General features: G+C 38.8%; 1 pseudogene; it reads right to left on the reverse strand.

Annotated features, from left to right (window-relative positions):
- Window positions 1-17,603: 17,603 nt before the first annotated feature.
- Window positions 17,604-19,010, reverse strand: LOC102845048 (annotated as a pseudogene).
- Window positions 19,011-19,262: the final 252 nt, after the last annotated feature.

Raw genomic sequence — 19,262 nt, forward strand, 5'->3', positions numbered from 1 at the left:
TACACCTCAGCCAGGGGCTGCACAGCTACCCTGGGCAACTTTGCTAAGGCCACCTTTGATGCCATCTCAAAGACCTACAGCTATCTGACCCCAGATCTCTGGAAAGAGACGAAGTCTCCCTACCAGGAATTCACAGATCATCTTGTAAAGACTCACACCAGAGTCTCCGTGCAGAGGACTCAGGCTCCAGCTGTGGCCACCACCTAGTGGATTTTCTATAACAAATAGAGTGAATTACGTTCTAAAAAAACAATAATAATAATCTATGCTGCAATTTGGAAGGAGGAGTGGCATCCACTTCCATAATAGCTTGCCTCCGGAAACACTATGAACCTGGAGAGAGGATGAGAGACACCCAAGCATTGAGGACTCTCCTTCATAGGGTCGCTATGAGTCACCAGCCACTAAACGGCACTGAACAACAACACGCTGCAGTACTGAAGGCACACAGTTCTAATCCTCCAGGTGCTCTTCAGGCAAATGATGGACAATTTACTCCCTTGTGGTTAGTACCTCTGAAAACCCACCAGAGGGTCAGCTACAAATTGGTTCCAACTCAATGGTACACAACAACAATTTATTAATAGTAGCATTCTCTTCAGAAATCGTTCATAGTCGTACATAGTCTATTTCATTTCTAGGAAATAAGCTAATAAAAATGTGCATGGTTCTATAGAGAGAAATTTCAAAGTCTATTAAGTTTTTGATAGCTTATTTAGAAGACACAAAAGAAGATGAGTAAATGGAGTGTCTCATTTTGCTCAAATTATCTTAATGTCAGTACAATTACATAGAGAAAATTCAAGAATTTATTTGGAACAATTAGGATACTAACCACAAGAAAATTAATTTTCAAATACAGCAGAATGTTTATGAGATACTGCATTTCAGTTAAGGGTGATAGAAAAATCTGGGAATGGATTATGGAACATGTTTTTGTTGCTGCTGCTGTTGTTGTAATGTGCCATCAAGTTACCTGCAATGCATAGCCACCCTATTTACATTAGCTCTGATCCCTGCCCTATCCTGAACCAATCTCATTGTCTCCAACAGACCTAATTCCATTTCTCCAGTCACTGAGTCTCGTCCTCGGTTTTCCTCTCCTACATTGTCCCTCTACCCTTCCAAGCATGATATCCTTCTCCAAGGACTGGTCCTTCCTGGCTATGGTGTGCCCAAATTATGTGAGACAAAGCCTCAAAATTCTTGCCTCTAGGGAGCAAACTGGTTTCACCCCCTTCAGGATAGACCTATTTGCTCTCCTGGCAGTCTAAGGCATGTCCAACACTCTTCTCCAGCACCATAACGCAAAGGCATCAATCTTTTTCCTATTATTCTCAGCTATTGTCCAGCTCTTGGATGCATAGCAAGTAATTGCAAAGACAATGGCCTGGATCAGGTGCACCTCAGTCTCCAGACTGACAACGTTGCTCTTCAGTACTTTTGAAAGGTCCCTGACAGCACACTTTGCCAATGCAATTTGTCTTTTGATTTCCTGATGGCTGGTGCCAAGAGTATTAATTGTGGAACAAAGGGAGCTGAAGTTATTAACAATCTTAATCTCTTCTCCATCTATCACAGTACTGTCAATTGGCCCAGTGGTAAGAATTTTTGTTTTCTTAATCTTGAGCTTCAATCCATATTGAAGACTACAGTCCTTGACCTTCCACAGCAAATGTCTTCCTCAGTTTTAGCAAGCAAGGTTTTGTTGTTAATGAATGAGTTTTTCTCCAATCCTGATGTCACATTCCTCCTCATAAAGTCCAGCCTCCCAAATTATTTGTTCTTCATAAAGATTGAAAGGTATGGAGATACATGTTATTGTTTTTGTTAAGTGTTGTAGAGTCATAGAAGACCCATATCAACCCTATGAATGAAAGTCTTGAATGCAAATCTTTTCTTCAAGTTCATAGTTTCCAGAGGCAAGCTTTATTTGGAAGTGGATACCACTCCTGCTTGCAAGCTTGCTTTAATCAGGGAGCTCCATCAAACACTGTTCACCACAGGTGACCATTCTCACATTTAACACATCAGTGTCACAGTGTTCAGCTTCACAGCAACCATGAGTTACCTCTGTACATCAAGTGGACAGACCAGGGCTATAGGACCTAGAAGAATGTTTCACCAAAAACAATTAAAGACAGGCCTGAGGGCCCTACAGGATTTTAAGCTACCACCTCAAGCAAGCTCCACCCTGACTTATTTTTAGTCTAAGGCTCTGGGCCGCCCACCCAATTTTGAAGGGCAAAAAGAACAGCAACACACAGCAAAAAGGACCCCAGAAACTTCCCTTGCCTGACTGCCACCAAGTTGAGCTGCCATCAAGATGCCAGCCATCCTGCCAGTTAGTCAGACTACTCCCAGAGTCCTTAGAGCTGCGACTGTACTAAAATCTCCAGAGAGGTGTAATCTTTGGGTCAGCAGAAAAAGTAATTTTAGTCTATGCCACCAGAGTTAGCATAGTCAGGAACACACATGCAAATCTCATTCTGATATTCTCTGCTTCCTGCCAAGATCCATGTGACATAAGCAATGCTATCCCTTCTTCTAAGTTCTTTTCTGAATCCTGCTCAAATTTCTGGCAGTTCCCTGTTAATGAACTGCCACATTTTTTAATCTTAACTACCTTCAACAAAATTTTACTTGTATGTGATACTAATAGTATTTCTCAATAATGCCCACATTCTATTGGACTGTCTTTCTTTGCTGTGGGACAAGCATTTGGGTTGCTTCTTCTATTCAGTAGGCCATGTAGCTGTCTTCCGAATTTCTTGGCATAAATGACTATGTAAAATTATGGCACAGATACTGTATTTACAGCTAGAAGAAACAGAGATTTCTCATTCAATTAAACAGAGATTTCTTTCTCATTTTATCATCTCCATCCAATCTGTGCAAATCCTTTTAAGTGTTCCCATTTAAGTATGCCAACTCTCTGCCATAGAGGTGCTGCCAACCCACTCATACCTGACCCCTCAGCAAGTTTTTAGTGGTTGCAAATCGCAAGGGAAGAGATTGCTCATCTTTCTCCAGTGGATTCGAACCACCACAGAGACACTATCTTTGGATTAGTAGTACAACTCCCTATGGAGTTTATTTCATTTTTGAGTATGTATAATGGAGATTTCCACTTAAGTATGTAGAACTGTGGGTGGTGACTGAAGCTCTGTGAAATAAAAGAGTATTGGAACTTCTAATGCTTTAAAATCATCTCAGCCTTTCATTTCTTTGTTTTCTGCATAAGATTTAGAACATATGGCAGTACAAATGTGTGTGTATTCAATTTATTACTTAAATCCGTAAACAAAAACTAAAGTGTGCTCTAAAAATTTTTACTAATTGGAAAACATGATGAAAATTTTAGAGGCCCAGGACATTAAAAAGTCATGCAGTCTGTTATGCCAACTACAACTCCTGGTACAATCCCTGTTGTACCATTTACAGTGACCATAACAATGGGCTCAAGCATATCAGAGATCATGAAGATGGCACAGGATATTAATAGGTTCAGATCATTTGTTCATAGGGTCACTAAGAGTTGTAGACAACTCGATGACACCTAACAGTAACTTTTGGTGGCCACCATCAGGACAAGCCCATGGGACATCAGATTCTGTGACCTGTTTAGTTAACTTGAGGTCATTCAATCTCAGTCATATAGACAAAGGGAGTGTCTGGTAGAACAATGAATGGAAACAGGCTGTCAGAAACAGAGACTGGGAGGGAGAATTGGCTCTTCCAGGTCACTAGCTCATTCATGGGCAACATCCCAGGATCTAAAAATAGAAGAGCCATCTGCAGTTTGTCTCCTGGAGGTGGAGCTTGGAAGAGCCCCAGGACTGGCCCTCAGACTGGTGGCCTCGCTAATAGCAGTGGCTTCCTCAGGTGACCCCAGTAGACAGTGGCCAAGGGCCAAAGTAGAGATACTTCCAAAGCCAAATCTGTGGGGTGAAGCCAAGAGAATCTGGGATAAGCTGGGATCTTGTACTTTAACCTGAGAGATGCCTCTTGTTTCTGGATTCAGAGACTGGCAGCAGTCTTGGGAAAGGAATGGGGAAAAAATACAAAGGGAAGTCAGAGGGAGTATCAGTGATTGATTACACATTACATCAATGAGTACTCTAAGCCATCATTCCTTTCTTACCTGTGGATTTTCCTTTGTTGATTTGTCCTTGTAGTTATACAAAATTACAGTGTGCAAGAAAAACAGTGAGAGTTTATCAGTGTATGTAAGCCCTGAGACTGGGCTCTGAAGTGAAAGAGTTTGCTGATAACTTGATTCAGGAATTAAGAGAAGGATCCCAGGAACATAGTTGTGCCTCTTATTCATGTCAAGTTAGGAAGAATCAAAGATTATGAAACCACAACTTTCTTCTTAGAAAAAAAGGGAAGAAGTGAGGAAGAAGGAAGGAAGAGTGGGCTGGACAGAAGAAGAACTCATAGCCACCTTGAAGTAAATGAACAGAATGAGGAAAAAAGACCTCAGGCTAGAAGTCTCCTTCTTCTATCCCTTCGTACTCTGTTTACTCGTCTCACAAGTTCTCAAGTCTCCCACTCTTTCATCCTTGCTGGATCTGCATTTGACATCCATCTTTCCAATTTCCCAGTGGATCTTTTCACCGTTATCTACATGAATTGCTAGCTAATAGTCATAGTGGTGGCCTACTGGTGAGCACTGGTGGCCTAGTGGTAAGGAATTGTGTTGTCAACCCAAAGGCATGGAGTTCGAATCCACCAGCTGCACCACTGAGAAAGATGGGCAATCAACTCCCATGTGATTCACTGCTTCTGAAACCCCATCAGCTATAAGTCAGTCCTGACTTGATGATAAACAACAACAGTAATTATTTAGTTGGACGTTTTTCTCATCTTATTCTTCCCTTTGTTCCTGGAGAAAAAAAAATGAAGTTGCTCTGTTGAAGACAAAATAATGAGTTCATGCTTGCTAACTCCTTTAACTCCAAACACATAATAATAAAAAATAAAATTAATTTTTAAAAAAGTATATAGCCAAGTTCAAATGTAAGATAAGTATCGCCATTGATCAGAAACAGAACACAAACATGAAAGGAGAGACTGATTGGAGCCGTGAGCTTGCGGGACCTTGGGCTCTGGAGCAGAGAGTGATGCTCGGAGTTGAACTATTGGGGATAAAAGAACTTAAAATCCTTCACACAACACAAGATTTCCCTGAAGATTTCCCTATCCCACTTTGCAAGATTACTCCTCTGCCAGCCAGAAAAGTGACAGAAAATAATACTAGCAAATGATTTCTAAAGGCAGAACTCTTTGTAAGCTGTAGCCACAGAGGTGTGAAACCAGAGACATGTTACATATCAGATCCTGGAGTCTTAGAGAGCCCACCACTACCTGGGATCAGAACTCTCAGTAGCTGTTATAAGACTTGGTATGGGGTGGGGGGGCGGTGAAGAAGAAGAAGAACATAGTAGATGAATGACAATCAACAAGCAAGCCCATTACCACTGATTCCACTCAGATTCATAGTGACCCCATGTGCTAGAGAGTAGAACTGCTCCACTTGGTCCATTTGATCCTAATCTTTATTGAATTGGATTGCTAGGCCTTTCTTCCACAATTTCCACTGGCTGCATTTGAGCCACTGACTTTTCAGTTAGTAGTTGAGTACAAACCACACCACTCAAGAATCTAGTGGAGAAATAACCCTAAAATGAACATGTTGCTATAAAGTAGATTCTGGCTCCTTGGGACCCTAAAGGACACAGCAAAACCACCTGTGGGTGGTTTCTACGGCTGCAGTCTTTACTGAAGCTGTCAGGTCTTTTTTTCATAGAGTCTGTGACTAGTGATCCCTGAAAATTCACGTCCTCAGAATGTGACCTTCCTTGGATATACCATCTTTGTTGGTGTTAATTATAGATCTCAAGCAGAAATAATCTAGGCTTAGTCTCAGTTTTATCAATAAAACTGGAGTCTAACCCTTTAGGTGCTTCTTCCTCTAAGAGCCCTTCCATGTCCAGCTTTTAGGGGTTACTAGAATGAAAAAAGCTGCCTGGAGGGTTACAAAAAGATGATGGAACAGAAATGGTCCAGAGCATGTTACCACATCCAAGATTAGTATTGTGTAATATTCAAGGAAATGTTGCGGGGGTGGGGAGGGTGGGGGTTGTTTCTCTAAACAAGATATGTCAAAGTCTTAACCCTTCGTACCTGTGAATATGAGTGTATTTAAAATAAGGTCTCTACAGATGCAATGTAACTAAAGCGAGGGAATACTGAACTAACTGAACCCTGAATCTAATAACTAACGTCCTTAAAAGGAGAGAGAGAGAGAGACTTAGAGACACAAACACACAGAAAGGCATGCTGGCCAAATGAAAACAGAGACAGAAATTAGAGATACTGTTACAAGACAAGGAACACAGAGGCTTGCCAGCAACACCAGAATTGAGCAGAGGTGAGGAAAGATTCTCCCCTACAGCTTTCAGAGGGACTGCGACCCCACCAACACTTTTATTTCAGCCTTCTAGTTTCTAGAACGGAGAGAGAATAAATTTTAAGCCAACTAGTTTTCTGATCCTTGTTTTAGAAGCCTTAGGAAACTAATAAATGGTGAACACCTTCAATATTTAAAAACTAAAGGTAAAAAAAAAAGGAACAACAACAAAAACGAAAAGTAAGCATTTCAGTATTAAAGCATCTGCAGCCCCCTTGAGTGGTTGTTCTACGGAAGGTCTACTTACCAGTGAACAATATCTATAGATTCCAGCCCCTATTCCATAAGGCCCATGTCAGCGAGTTATGCCAGATATTTTAGCTATTCTGTTTCCTCTTTTTAAAAGTAAAACAGCAACTCACAGGCACTGTGAAACATCTGTAGAATGAGCTATCTCACATACGCTCAAGTCCCAGTTCACTTTGGCCTTAAAAGAAAAGACATTTCCTAGATCAGAAGTGAGTCTTCCATCTAGGGAAATGGAACTGCCTTTATTGATATAAAAACAGACTGTAAAACAGCATCACTTCACCCCATCAGTAGAATTGTGATAATGTTTCAGGAGCAAGGGAGAGCTTTTCTTTAGTTTCTCTTCCCAAATCCTAAATCATAACAGAGAAACCAATTAATTTCAATAGTATGGGCTTTGTATTATTTTCTTTCAAAAAATACACAAATATGAACACTTTTTTTTTTTTTACTCTTTGTTAGTAATGGTATAACTGAGTTCTGGAATATTTAATTTTTTAAATCTTTGGAAATTTTCCACACTATCTTGAGGGCTCAGTTTCCTCATTTTTCAAGATGAGGGTTTGGACTACATCTCTAAGCATTCCTGGCCCACAGCCTTTGGGGTCTGGATGTCAAGTCCTTAAGCAGTATCACATGAGAAAAAATGCAAAGGAAACTACGCATGAGCTTGAGCTCTGAATGAAAGTGCTGCTTCCAGGCGTATCTCAGAGGCGTTTGTATCTGGGAGCACAGCAAGTCCAAAAAAAAATCTAATTGCCATCAAGCCTATTGTGACTCATGGTGACTCTTTTCTGGTTTCCAATACTGACAATCTTTACAGGAGCGAACTGCCTCAGCTTTCTTCCCCAGAGCGTCAGTTCAAGCCACCTCCCCTTCAGTTAGCAGCCCAGCAATCCTGCTCCTCTCACATGAGTTTTTCATCGGATTATCTGGGCTTCAAGAAGCTCTGGTGGTGTGATGGCTAAGCATTCAATGACGAACAAAATGTCTAATGGTTCAATCCCAACACCTCTACTTCCACAAATGCCACAGCCTTGGAGACCTTATGAGACAATTCTCTTATGTCTGATAGAATTGCTTTATAACAGTGGTACTATGCACTATTTGTCCTTTTTTTGGTAACTATCTCCCTCATCATGTGTTCCAGGGCCTCCTATGTTGTGTAATGTTTACAAGTTCATTGTTTTTCAGTGCTGTGTAGTATTCCATTGTATTAACATACCATAGTTTTTGGGTTTTTTTATCCATTCATTTGTTGATGAGCACTTGGATTGCTTCCATCTGTTTGCTATTATAAATAACGCAGCAGTAAGCATGGGTGTGCATACATATGTTTGGATGGCAGTTATGGTTTCTTTAGAGTGTATTTCCAGTAGTGGAATTGCTGGGTCACATGGTATTTCTGCTTCCAACTTTTTGAGAAAGTGCCAAACTGCTTCCCTTAATGGATGCACCATTTTACATTCTCACCAGCAGTGAATAAGGCTTTCAATCTCTCCACAATCTCGCCAACATTTATTGTTTGCTGCTTTGCAGAACTTTGCTATTGTTACTCATAGTTGTTTTGATTTCTTGACTTCTTATGTCAATGGTGCTGATTGTGGATCCAAGTAAGAGGAAATCGCTGACAGCTTCAGTGTTTGTTTCAACTATCATGGTGTTGCCTATTGACCCTGTGGTGAGACTTTTTGTCTTCTTGATGTTGAGAAGTAATCCATATTGAAGGCTGTAGTCTTTCATATTCTGCAGCAAGTATTTCAAGTCCTCTTTGCAATAAAGGTGTGCCATCTGCATAATGCAACTTAGTGATAAGTCTTCCTCTGATTCAATGCCATACTCTTCTTCATAAGGCTCTGCCTCCTGGATGATTTGCCCAACGTACAGATTGAATACGTATGGATTGAATCACAACTGAGGAAGCCAGCTGAACTGTATGCGTCCCCCAGCCTTGAATTCCTGGGCCTCGCCCTGGCACCACCACCAAAGAACCAGCCACCACCACGTGTGTCATGGTATCTCCGTCTTGGTGAAAGCTGAAAGAGTTTGCTGAAGATCCTCCAAAAACTAGACCAGTTAGAAAAGACTGTAGCTCTAGAAATATCGTTGTTGATGCCAGATGGATCTTGGCTGAAAGCAGACAATACCAGAAGAATGTTTATCTATGTTTTATTGGCTATGCAAAGGCATCTGACTGTGTGGATAATAACAAACCATAGCTAATAGTGAGAATTCCAGAACACTTAATTGTGCTCATGCAAACTGTTGTCCAAACAGAGCAAGGGAACATTGCATGATTTAAAATTAAGAAAGATGTGCATCAGGGATATATCCTTTCTCCATACCTACTCAACTCACCCCTGGTCCAACAGACCACATTGTGATAGATGGAGAGAAGTTACCTCCATTTTATCTTACTTAGATCCACAGTCAACATCTTTGGTGCTAGTTGTCAGGTGATCAGGAAACATATGCTTGGGGAAAGACTACCAGGCTTTTTTACTCACTTGCTATGTATCAGAGAGCTGGACAATGAAAAAGGATGACAGGAGAAGACTTAATGCTTTTGATCTGTGGTGTTGGAGAAGAATATTGACTATCTCATGAACTGCCAAAAGGATATATAAGTCTTGGAGAAAGTATTGCCTGAGTGCTCCTTGGAGGCAAAGATAACAAAGCTTCACCTTACATACTTGGGGTATATTCTTAGGAGATGCTATTCCTTGGAAAGGGACATCATGGTTGGAAAGGTGGAGAGGAAGACCCTCCACAAGATAGATTGACACAGTGAATGTAGCAATGGATTCAAGTATATCAGAGATTATGATGACAGGATAGGGCAGGATTTGGATCTGTCACTCATAGGGTCGCTATGAGTCATAGCTGATGGCACCAAATAACAACAACTGAGAGCTGAGCTGAAGCCACAGAGCAGAGTCCTGGCCTCCCACCACATGATATATGTATGCTTGCTTGTTTGCTGCTGTCTCCTTAGAGATTAAGCTAATATTTGTTTTCATTTCTTTTCATAAAAGTATACAAGTACATTTTGGAAGTAGAAGCGGCATCCACTTCCTAAATAACATGCCTCCAGAAACTCTATGAACTTTGATAAATATCGATAGTTATAGAAAGGCTTCAGGCCTTTTGTTCATAGGGTCACTGTGAGTCATGCTCGACTCAAAGGCAATCAACAACAACAACAACATATAGGAACATGCATATACTCTCCTCTGTCTCACTGTTTTACACACACTGTAACAGAATAGTCACATTGAAACTTTTGGTTAATTTAATAAAGTATAATTTTCTACTAGTCTACTAGTAAATTTAGATGTTATGTGCTTTTTTTTAACTTAATGGCATTTTGGCTCTATACTATTCTATATATAACAAAAGTAATTTAAGAATATTCCATAAAATTCTTTTCAAACTATAATTTTACAAGAAATTTATATTGCAAATTTTTATGGTAGTTCCCATAGATAACAAAAAGCAGTTTCAATTTACATTAAACTTATTTTATCTTAAGGCAAAATCTAAAACTCGGGAAAAAAAATACCTCTAAAATCTATTAAAATTTCTTATTCCTTGTTTCCCTTTAAAATTTAACATAAAATACACCCTAGAATATACCCAAGGGTAACAATATCCTTGGACCAAAAAGAACTGCAAAAAAGCATCTCATGTTTTCAATGATCTTATTACTTGTAGAAATGTGGAAATGTTATTCTAAGACTGTTGTGTGATAAAACAAGTTAATAATTTTGTTGATGTCCTTAGGAACTAAGGTTTTCAGTATACAGTAAAGGGAGCTAAAAATGTAACATCAAACATATGATGGTAAAACATCAAAGCATTGAAGGTAAAACTTTGTCATTCTAAATTTGTATCAGAAATATCAATATGAACTAACGCTATTATCTTTTTTTAACGTTTGCCAGCTCTGCCCACCACAAAGTCCTAAAGACAATGACCAAGCCATTAAGAAGAGGCGCCACTAAATTGAGGTCCTTAAATGTCATTTCCTGCTAAAACCAACCAAGGCACTGAAGAGAAATAGCTAATTCCAGGTCTCAGGAAGAAAATTGACAAGATAAGTGTGGGCAATCTCGTCTCACCAGAAATCTGTTAGAGTTAACCAGGGGGACATCAGGAGAAAATAAGAGGCAATTTAAAGAGGCTTCTACTGACCAAAGAGGGAGCGAATTGAGTACCAGTAAGAATAACTACAGGGACTTTTTAGGGAGCTCTGATGATATAAACCATATGGAGTTGTCCTGCTCACCCAGAGGTAGCATTTCTCAGAGCTAGAATCCACCAGCTGCCAGATGCGAGAAAAATGAGCAATCTTCTCTTATGAGATTTATAGCCTTCGAAAACTCTCTGGAGGGTTAAGTATGAATCTGCTCCAACTCTACATCAATGAGAGAACAACACATTTAAATATATTGTTGTTGGTGGTGGTTGTTGTTGCTGCTACGTGCCATTGACTCACATTTGACTCATAACAAACCTCTGAACAACAGATCTGAATCCTGTTCTACCCTGTGCCATTCTTACCATCCCTTGGCACACTTGAGCCCATTGCTGCAGTTACTGTCTCAACCTATCTCACTGAGGGTCTTCCTCTCTTTCATTGACCCTTCACCTTTCCAAGTATGATGTCCCTTTCTAGGAAATAGCCTCTCCTAACAACATGCCCAAAGTATGTGAGATCAAGTTTCACCTTCTTTGCCACCAATGAGCTCTCTGACTGCACTTTCTGTCCATGGCATATTCAGCATTCTTCTTCAACACAATTTAAAGGCATCAATTCTTCTTCTGTCATCCTTAGTCATTGTCCAACTCTCAAATGCACAGTAGTTGGAAAGAACCGTGGCTTAAATCATCCATGCCTTAGTCTTTTAATGGATATCATTGTACTTTAGAGGTCCCTGACAGCAGACTCTCCCAATGATCTCTTGACAGCTTATAGCAAGGCTATTGATTGTGGATCCAAGTAAGATGAAATAATTTTAAAATCTCAGTCTTGTCTCCATCTATCATGATGTTGTCTATTGACCCTGTGGTGAGGATTTTTGTCTTCTTGAGTTGAGATGTAATCCATATTGAAGGCTATAGTGTTTGATCTTCTACAATAAGCATTTCAAGTCCTCCTCACTTTTAGCAAGTAAGGTTGTGTCATTTACATAACAAAAGTTTATCTTGATAGCACATTCTTCTTCATAAAGTCCAGCTTCTCTAATTTTTCCTCAAGGTACAGATAGAATATGTATAGAGAAAGGATACAGCCCTGACACACACCTTTCTTAAAGTTAAACCATGCCGTTTCCCCTTTTTCTATTCAAACCACAGCTTCTTAGTCTAGGTAGAGATTTCATATAAGCTTAATTAAGTGGTCTGGAATTGCCATTCTTGTGAATAGCTTGTTATTTTTTTCACATAGTCAAATGACTTTTCATAGTCAATAAAACACAGACAAGAGTCTTCTGGCACTCTGTTTTCATCCAGGATCCATCTGACATCAAATCGCGCTTCCCTGGCTGCTTCTAAATTCAGCTTGGACTTCTGTTCTCTGTCAATGTTCTGTTCTAGTCATTTTAGGATGATCTCCAGCAATATTTTGCGTATGTGTAATACTAATGATATTATTTGATAATTTCCACATTCTGTTGGGTTACCTTTTATTTTGGTACAGAAACAAGTATGAACCTCTTCCAGTCAGTTGGCCAAATAGCTAGCTGTCTTCCAAATTTCCTGACACACACTTAAGAGCATGTCCAGAGCTACCTTTGTTAGTTGAAACATGTCAATTTGTATTCCATCAATTCCTGGGGCATTATTTTTTGCTAATTTTGCTAATTGAATCTTGAACTTCTCTTATCTTCATTGTTGTTCTTGTTATTGATTGCCTTATAGGGACCCTATGAACAAAAGGCCTGAATTCAGGCCCTCTACAACTATCGACATTTATTAAAGTTCATAGAGTTTCTGGATGCATGTTGTTTAGGAAGTGGATGCCAGTCATGCTTCCACACCTGTCATAGTATGTTATTGTTGTTATGTGCCATTGAGTCACCTGTGATGTAGAGCAATCCTATGTACAGAAGCTCTGAACCCTTCCCTGTCCTGAGCCAGTCTCATTAATTCTGACACATCCACGCCCATTGCCCCAATTACATTTCCTCCAGGGTCCTCCTCTACTGCACTGTCTATCCACCCTTCCAAGCATGAGGTCCTTCTCCAAAGACTGATTGCTCCTGGCCATGTGCCCAAAGTAAGTGAGGCAGAGTTTCAAAATCCTAGCCTCCAAGGAGAGATTTGGTTCACTCTCTCCAAGATTTGCTTTCTTAGCAGTCCATAGTATGTTCAAAACTCTTCTCCAGCTTCATTGGCTCTTTATTATATGGTACTTCCTGAAATATTTCAGAATCAATCAGTAGTTTTGGTTTTATAGACCCTTTTAGTACATATATATATAATAAAAATAATAAATATTTATTTTATCAGTGAAGAAGACTTACACAGTGTATACATTTTGTCAATTTCAGCAATAATTCCACTTGTGGAAGATTCTAGATTATCTGTATTTTCCCTGGGATTAGGGATGGGATATCTAGTTAAGAAATCACCAAGAGTTGTTTAAACACGTCTATTGCAATACTTGCAGATACTTCAGGCAGAATATTAAATGATCCAGGAAACATTAAAAGAAAGTGGAAAAAGTATACAGTCATTGTACCTAAAGGAGTTAGCGGACACAGAAGAATTTAATGAAACAGCGTATGAGCTAGAGCCTGTGATGATAAAGGAACAATTTCAAGCTGCTTTGAAATAACTGGCAAAAAACAAGATCCCAGGAGTTGATGGCATATCAGTTGACATATTTCAACAGACTCTGCCCTGAATGTGCTGACCAAGTTGTACCAAGAAATCTAGAGGACAATCATCTGGCCAACTGACTGGAAGAGATCTATATTTGTTCTCATTCCAAGGAAAAGTGACCCAACAGAGTGTGGAAATTATAGAATAATATCATTGATCATATGCAAGCAAGATTCTGCTGAGGATTATTAAAAAATTATTAGAACAATACATTAACAGAGAACTGCTAAATGTATATATTGGTTTAGAAGAGGCTGTGTTATACTACGGATATAGCTACGTTAGATGGATCTTGGCTGAAAGCAGGAAGTACCAAAGGAATGTCTATCCATATTTAATTGACTATGCAAAGGAATTTTACTGTGTGGATCACAACAAACTGTGGCTAACTCAGAGAAGAATAAGAACCCCAGAACACTTGATTATGCTTATACAAAACCTATACTTGAACCAGGAGGCAGTCCTCAGAACAGAGCAAGGAAACACTACATGGTTCAAAATTGGGAAGGGTGTACACCAGGGATTCCATACCTTTTCAATCTATATATACAACAGATTATGTGAGAAGCTGGGATCTATAAGAATGTAGCTTCAGGATTGGAGGAAGACTCATCAACAATCTGCGTTATGCAGATGACACAATCCTGCTTACTTAAACTGAGGAGGACCTGAAGAGCTTGTTGCAGAAGGTCAAGGACTGCAGCCTTCAATATGAATTCAATATTAAGCTCAATATCAAGAAAACAAAGATTCTCACCACTGGGCCAATTAACAGCATCATGATAGAGAGATGAGAAGATTGTTGACAGTTTTCATTTGCTTGGCTTCACAATCAACACTCTTGGTCCCAGAAGCCAGGAAATTAAAAGACAAATTGTATTGTCAAGTCTGCTGTCAGGGGCATCTCCAAAGTACTGAAGAGCAACAATGTCAGTCTGGAGACTAAGGTGCACCTGGTACAGATCATGATCTTTGCAATTATTTATGTGTTATGCATCAGAAAGCTAGACAATGACTAGGGATGATAGAAGGAGAATTGATGCCTTTGAGTTGTGGTACTGCAGAGGAGTGTTGAATATATCATGGACTGCCAGGAGAACAGGTTCGACCTGGAAAAGGTGAGGCCAGGCTGCTCCTTGGAGGCAAGGATTCTGAAGCTTTGTCTGACATATTTTAGACATGTTGCAAGGCTGGACCAGTCCTTGGAGAGAGACGTCATGCTTGGGAGGGTAGATGGACAGCACAAGAGAGAAAGATCTTAAATGAGATGGATTGATTCAGTGACTAGGGTAATGAGGGTAGGTGTTTCAGAGACAACAAGATCAGCACCGGACAGAACAGTATTTAGGGCTATTGTGCATGGGGTTACTATGAGTCACAGGCAACTCAACAGCATATAACAACAACAACAATTGTAAACGGTGTCTTTAAAATATTAAAAAGCAAAAATACTTTTGAAATTTAATTTTATTCATTTTAATAAACGTTTACAAAGATTTTGGATTTACATTTATTCATTGTTGCCTTTTTCTCGTTGCCCACCCCTCCCCCCTTCACTCTTCTCTTTGAAAAGTAAAAGAAAAATTCTTTCATTGGTATACAATCGCCCCCGCAAGTATACTCCACTATGAAGCCTTCATTTTGGACTCTTGTCATGACCATAATACCCAATCATATATCGTTTAAACTGTTCTCATCTGTTTCAATGCAGTATACATAATTTATCTAATTTGCTGTATTTTTGTTTTACTTTATGGTATTTTCCCCCTACATATGTATATGATATCTGTAAACATATATTTTCTGTTTATATTTTATATATGTGTACTTTTCTATCCTATCCTGTTGCCTTGCTTACCTTATTTTATTTCCTGAGCAGGTTACTGAATTCAGCAGCAGATACTGTCAAATATATGAATTATGTTTTCATGCTGCTGCATAATATTTACATCCATCTTGTTTTACAGCTGCATAAATGTATTAGAGAGCTGGACATTGACTAAAAATGATGGAAGAATAATTGATGCTTTTGAGTTGTGGTGCTGGAGAAGAGTCTTGAACATGCCATCAACCTCCAAGTAAACAAATAGATCTATCTTTGAGAAGGTGAAACCAAATTTCTCCTTGGTGGCTAGGATTTTGAAGCTTCGTCTCACATACGTGGCCAGTAGGCACCAGTCCTTGGAGAAAGATCTCATGCTCAGAAGGTTGGAGGGACAGCATAGGAGAGGAAGACTCAAGATTAGATGTGTTGATACAGTGACTGAGGGAATGGGAATAGGTGTGTTGAAATCAGTGAGACTGAATCAGGACAAGTCAGGCTTCAAAGCTGTTGATTCACAGGCGACTTGGTGGCACATAACAGCAACAACAACAACAATGGCTCATTGGATGGCTTACATAATATTCTTGAGTGAACCCTTACTCACTGCAGTCTCCCAGCTGACAGCTCAGACAGCAAAGTTATAATTGAGTTGAGATTCCAGCTCTGTGACTTACTTGCACGATTCACTTAACCTTACTAAGGTGGTGGTTCTTTTTATGTGCCATCCTGTGGCATTACTAGTTTCTTATTGTCTAAAATGTGACTGGTGATAAGGCTTAATTTAAAAAAAAACTATTGCAAGGAGAAAATGACATAATATATGTACAATATTTATATTGAGCCTAAGAAAGAGTAATCTTCAATGAAATTATTTATTATCCATAACCACTACCCATCTTGTCATACTGCAGTAGTTCGCTGTGTGCTGCTGTGATGCTGAAAGCTATGCCATGAATAGCTTATATATCAACAGAATCATTCATGGTAGGCAGGTTTCAGTGGAGATTGTGATTAACAAAAATTTAGTGATCCCCTTTAGAAAATAGGCAATAAAAGCATTCTTGATTAGAACTAAATATTATCTGACAGGCTCACACATGCCAAAAATCATAAAGTTGGTGTCAAACTATCATTGTTGTGTTCCGCTGTACCCCAACTCAGAGCTGAACTCACAAGAGCAATATTACTGGTCAAGCTATTTCTTCCTACTCTCTTTTATTTGTAATACCACACTTAATGTCTAGATGAACATCATTTTCCCTCTTTTAGATTGTGTCCTGCTACTAAATATTCTAGAAAATAATTTGCTATCAGAAACAAAATAAATGAACATTTCTACAGCACCTGTCATATATGCCAGTTGCTGTCTAAAAGCTCATGCCAGTTTTCAATGCACTCTGTTTCACTGCTTTTGCCAGCTTTGGATACTATAATTTGAGTTTACTAGAAGTTCTATGTATTTTTATAAAATTTTTAAACACTACTAATTCAGGTTGCTATTTATTAGGTGCCATAGGCTTGGCTCTACCTCATACCTATTGAATGGCACACTGACCAGTCCTGTATCATCACATGTGTCCATGGTTACATGGTTACAGCCATTGGTCAATCCATCTGTTGAAGGTATTACTCTCTTTCACTAGCCCTCTACTTTTCTAATTTTGATGTCTTTCTCCAGGGACTAGCCCCTCATGACAACATGCCCAAAGTATATTGGTCAGAGTTTCTTACCATTCTTGTTTCTAAAGAGCCATACTGGTATATTTCTTTCAAGACATATTTATTGTTGTTTTGGAAGTCCATAGTCTGTTTAATAATAGTAATTATTATTATTATTACAAATTGCAATTCAAAGCCATCAATTCTTCAGTTTTTCCAAGTCATTGTTTGTATTTCATGTGCAAATGAATCAATCAGAAATACCATGGTTTAATTCAGGTGCACTTTGGTCTTTAAAGTAACATTTTTGCTTCTTAGCACTTTAAAGAGGTCCTTTCTTTTTAAAATTTTATTTCACATTTTTGTTTTGTTTTTGTTTCAGACATAGAAAAAATTTTCTTATGTTTAAAATTAAGACTCTTTTATCGATGTTAAACATTTTATACAGTTTTGTAATTTTCAGTGTAGTTTCTTAATCTACAGAAAATTATTTCAAAATCAGTATTTTCAGGCAGCATCTATGTTCTTTTCTTTGGCTTCTACTTCTTTAGGGAGCAATGGCTTGATCTTAAATAATAAAACTTCACTTGTTGAGCTATGAAGAAAAGCTCATACCACAAAGGGCCCTAAACTCAATGTTCTGTGCATATACACATCTTTGATTACAGTTTGCAGATTGGTAGTTATCTGATCACTTGGCATATCCAGTGTTGCTATTTTGGCCTTGAGAATGTCCTCTTTTTCTTCATCGACTTCAATTTCATGTCCATATTTAAATAATTCAAGCACTTTAGGGATGTCATGGCCTATAAATTTTTGAGTAAACTTTGGGAGTCTTTTATTTAGTTTTTTCTTTAGTGGATTAAGCTCAGGTATTATTTCTGGAACAGTTATTATAAAAGTCTGCATGAATTGCATCAGTAAAAATCCTATGAATCTGAAAAACAAGGAACTCATGCAATATTATTCAAAATGGGTGACCCTGGAAGACATTATGCTGAGTGAAATAATCTCAGTCACAAAAAGACAAATACTGCATAGTGCCACTGTTGTAGAATGGAACTGACATCAGGATTGAGGTGAGACGGAGGAAAAATTGGATAAATTATATACACTGCATTGAAACAGATGAGGGAGAGAACAGTTTAAAAGTGGTATATGATTGGGTACTATGGTCATGACAAGAGTCCAGAATGAAGGCTGCATAGTGGAGTGTACTCGGGGCAGAGATGGGGGTGTAGGGGGATTGTATACCAATGAAGGAATTTTTTCTTTTACTTTTCAAAGAGAAGAGTGTACTGGGGCGGGGGGCACTGAGCAGTAAGAAAAATGCAACAATGAATGAATGGAAATTCAAAATGTCTGTAAATGTTCATTAAAACTAATAATTTGTTTTAAAAAATCCTATGAATCAGATCTCCTGCAAAATCAGCTCCATTTTCTTCTGCAATTTTAGTCAGTGATGCATTCCCTGTGAAAACAGCAACTTTATTGATTTCTGAAGTGAATGGGTATGGAAGGCTAAGGAACACTGGCAAACAGCTAGTGACAAATCAAGATAAACACCTTGCTTTGGGTAAATGAAGTCCAGAATTTGACATTTCTTGAGTAGCTGAATAGCTTTTTCCACTTCATGTATTTGTTTTGGGTATAAGCATGCAAAATATGCACCGTCTTTAGGTCCTTCTTCCACGTAGCAATATGACTTTATTTTTTATATTCATCTTTTTTTTCTTCTGAAGTCCTCTCTCCAGGGCCTCTTTGTTGTTCTCTTTACAGCAGCAACATAATGTCTGTTTGGCACTTGAATATATACAGAACAAGGAGAAAGAGATTTTTGATAAGCTGTTTGGAAAGATTATGCCTCTGATGTTATAGCAAGACTCTACTTAAGCATCTTACAGCCACTGCCATGTTGATGACTCTGGATTGTGTTGTTCATATTTTATATTGTTGTGTATGCAAAAGTCATATGTGTTTGGTTTATATACATTGTGTTTTATATATTCCTCCATCCACAGATTTCACATTATCATTTCTATATATTGTGTTTTATAAAACTAATCACCAGTGACCTATGCCCATCATCACCCCATCTTTTCAGGTCTTCAGTGGATCTTTCCTAATTCCTTCATCCCCTCGCTCTGTTCACCAAACTCAGGAACC

Source organism: Elephantulus edwardii, unplaced genomic scaffold (assembly GCF_000299155.1).
Source record: "Elephantulus edwardii isolate Elephantulus edwardi_28Jun2011 unplaced genomic scaffold, EleEdw1.0 scaffold00093, whole genome shotgun sequence".
NCBI classification, from domain to species: domain Eukaryota; kingdom Metazoa; phylum Chordata; class Mammalia; order Macroscelidea; family Macroscelididae; genus Elephantulus; species Elephantulus edwardii.